This window comes from Jatropha curcas, chromosome 4, assembly GCF_041381405.1.
Source record: "Jatropha curcas cultivar XTBG-Jc1 chromosome 4, XTBG_Jcur_1.0, whole genome shotgun sequence".
In the NCBI taxonomy this organism is placed as follows: domain Eukaryota; kingdom Viridiplantae; phylum Streptophyta; class Magnoliopsida; order Malpighiales; family Euphorbiaceae; genus Jatropha; species Jatropha curcas.
In genome coordinates this window covers 2,196,919-2,200,819 of record NC_143154.1, presented here as the reverse complement: position 1 = coordinate 2,200,819, position 3,901 = coordinate 2,196,919, and positions in this window count along the sequence as shown.

Here is a 3,901-nt window from a genome sequence, read left to right as displayed (position 1 = left end):
CTCGATTGTCACTTCTCACATTGTGTTGACATTTTGTAACACCCGCCGTCCGATCCCGAAAGACCCGACGGTGGATGCCACATTCGGTGCCGGAGGCACCGTCCTAACCTACATAAGAATTTGAAGTTGTAACACCCCTTCCCGGTCCACCCGTAAACCCGAATGAACCGAACCGAGACGCTACAAACTGGTTGGCTGTATGGCCTGACATGCTGAAATCATAATGTATATTGAATATAATATCATGCTAATGTTGTTTACATTAATAATGTACTTAATATTTACAAGACATGTTACTAGTTTACAAAATGAAATGGGCCCAACTGTGTGCCCTGTACATGCCATGAAAAGGCTAGACAAAGATACACATCCCAATGAGTAGCTACCCTGAAGACTGAGTCTTCTACAGATGAACTGCAGTAGTTGTAAGCTGACTCTCTACGGTCCAATCTCAAAACCTGCGAGTTAAACAGGTAACTCGCTGAGCAAATAAAGCTCAGTGGATATCTCAACATATAAAGAAACAATTAAGCACATACATAGGTAGAAATAAGCATGTAAATGCATATGGATAATTAAACATATAATCACATATAACATGATCCTATCATTTATACCTTGATTATCTTTCGTACTGTTTATAATACTGTATGATTCATGAAATGTTATGTCAAGATATCTGTATGGCTCCATAAGATTATAGTGAAACCGAAGTGATAAGAAAAACTGTATGAAACTGGATGAATACTGTATGCTTGGCTGCTATGGCCCATATATAATCATATCCACTCAACGGCCTGTAGCCGGAGTATCAAACTGTATGGGGTGCAGATCTGCTATCCTATGTCGCGACATATCCTTATCGACATGGTTTCTACCTAACCTCAATGGAGCATAAGGTTGGTATGTCAATAATATAACACAACATCATATTAATAGTTCATAACTTCATAAATCATAATGTTTATTTGATTTCACATCATTTGCATGCTTGCATGTTGTTTTGATACATGTTCTAATGTTGTATTTTTGTTTTAAAATGATTGGAGGCATACAAGTTGAGCAAAGGAATCCAATTGCATAGAAAATGAAGTCCAAAAGTGCAGGAAAACAAGTCGCGAGCGCGCCTTGCAAAGTCGCGAGCGCGAGATGCAAAAATGAGAGTCAGTGAGTTATCGGGCACAAGTCACGAGCGCACAGTGCAAAGTCGCGAGCGCGTAAAGTGCAAAATAAGAGTCAGAGAGTTTCAGGTGAAAGTCGCGAGCGCGCAAATGAAAGTCGCGAGCTCGTCATGCAATTCGCGCGCGCGCGTCGCGTTTTCCAGCCTGCACAGTCTATACTCTTTTGGTCATATCTCTCAATATACAACTCCGATTTGGATGATTCAAAAACCCATGTAAAGCTAACACATAGAGGAACAAATAACTCTTCTATGACACTTCCTAATTCCATCATTAAATGGGGTCAAAATCAAGATGAAGTTACTGGTAAAATTTCCAGCAAAACCTGTTTCAGCACAAACTCACTATTTACTTCATTTATTCAATTCCTCCCCTGTTTTCTCACCATTACCAGTCCTCCCACTCAACATGAAGCAATATTGTCTCACTAGCAACACACCACACAAATTCTCATGCAAAGAAAATGGTAAATGAAAAGAGATATCAAACCTTTACTCCAAAAAGCTTGAGCTCTTCTTTAACTTCCTTTTTCTACTACCTTTGAACTCACTTCACCTATAAATAAGAATTCTTATAAATATTCTAAAAATAGCACCAAATGATTCAATTATGAACTCCAAGAAGGTTTACTTACTTGGATAGAAGAGAAGTTGAAGTTAAGGCTTAACTACCATGAAAATGGATGGAGAAAGGAAGGAGATGAAGAAATGAAGATAAGGATGAAAAAGAAAAAGTGAAATGGTTATTACGGGTAGGCCATCAAAATATCAATGAATTTTTATGTGAAACTTCCTAAATGGTACCTCAATTGTCAACAGGTTACTACTTAAGACCCAAGCTTGGTCTTTTAATGCAAATAAATCCTCACCCATATGCTTTGATCTTTTTCTCTCAATCAAGTAAGTCCACTTATAAACCCATTCTACCCCAACCGGGTTTGGTTTGGCCCGACTCAATTCGACTCTATGAAATGACTCGACTCAGTAGGATGTCACAGAAGTGACTTAGTATTCACAAATTTAGCATGTCATAGTATTTTGTTTTGAAAATGATTTGGGAGAGTCATACAAAAAAATTGCAAGAGTTTCCCCTAAAAATAAGTTGCCAAACATATGAATACAAAGCACTCCCAAATTCAAACTCCAAACCCCATTAAACTCCATTAACAACACAATAGCACTTCTATAATTTCATACCTACATAATTCCTCAATAACATTTTAATATTCGTCAATTCAATACACTTCTATAATTTCATATCTACATAATTTCTCAAATTTCCTTACTTAATATCACACCATAATTCACTATTCACTAATTCTCTAAATTCTCCAAAAATATTTCTTACTTACTTTCTACCCATAAAAACCATGCATACATGCTTCAAAAATGTTAAATAAAATATAAAACATATATAGTAATTTTTCCGGACCAAAAATAATATCGACTCCCGGACTTGTGGTACTATTCACAGACCGGAAAACTACTATTGAAACACAGAAAAAACGGGGCGTTACACATTTATTTCCGATTGATGTTTTTCAAAATTTTTTTAGTATCAAAGGAGGGAGATTTGAACTTGGATCTATTACCAGATCGTATATACATTTTCCACTACGTTATGCCAGGTCCATTTGATGTTTTTCAAATTATACCATTACACTTAAAATTTCTTAACTTATTTCAATCAACAAACAATTGTCTTTCTTCTTCCTCTTATTTCAAGTGGTACTTCTCTAATTATTCAATGGTGCTCAAACAAGACCTCCTAAATTAGCATCCTTGTAAATTGGTTCTTCATCCCAAATCAATTAAAAGCATGGGAAAAACAGAAGAGAGGAGGTTGCTCATAACAAAACCAAACTCAAAACGGTCCTTAACGAAAAAAGAAAAAAAAAAACTTAAGCAGGGCATGCAAAATTCAAATTAATGAGCAAGTTAATAAATTTTGAAATCCAAAGTTTAAAAGAAATCGTGTTGAAGAAATGAGAGATAGATTGATACAATGAAGGAGTCTGAGATTTAATGGGAGAAGCTTTGATTCAATGAGTTCGGAGCACTTATGAGATTCTACTTTATAAATTTACATGTTCCTATGTGTTTATTGAGATTGCTAAGTTTCGTACCACGACTGTGTTTGGCAGTAGCTTTTTAAGTTTTTAACATTTTAACGGTCAAACTGTTAAATGTTATTTTTATTGTGTTCGGTAATATATTGTTTGAATTAACTTTTAAAGGTTAACGTAGCGTTTTATAAAAAGTTAACTCATTCAATGTTTAATTTTTAGCGTTTTATGAAAAGCTACTCAAACAGCTAACAGCTAACAGTTAAAAGCTACTAAAACAGTTAATAATTGCCAAAACAACTAATTTTGCGGAATAGATTCCATATCATGTCTGCAGTGTTCTAAATTAGCATGAAGCACTAAATCAATATTTTTTTAAAAAAGTTCTGGTTATTTTTGGGCTTAATTTGATTTATTTTTTAGTATATAAGGTTTTCGGTTTGACAAAATGGGAATAAAACTAAACTGAAAAAAATAAATTTTATTTTTTAATTAAAACTGAATCTGAATCCAACACTTTAAAATCAAACTAAATCAAAACCAAACTGAATCGATCTGTTTGGTTCAACCCATGGGTCCAATATACGTGGGTCCATGTAGCTCCTATAAAACCGCCTAATTTTCTCATTACTCATTTAATTTCTCGACTGAGAAA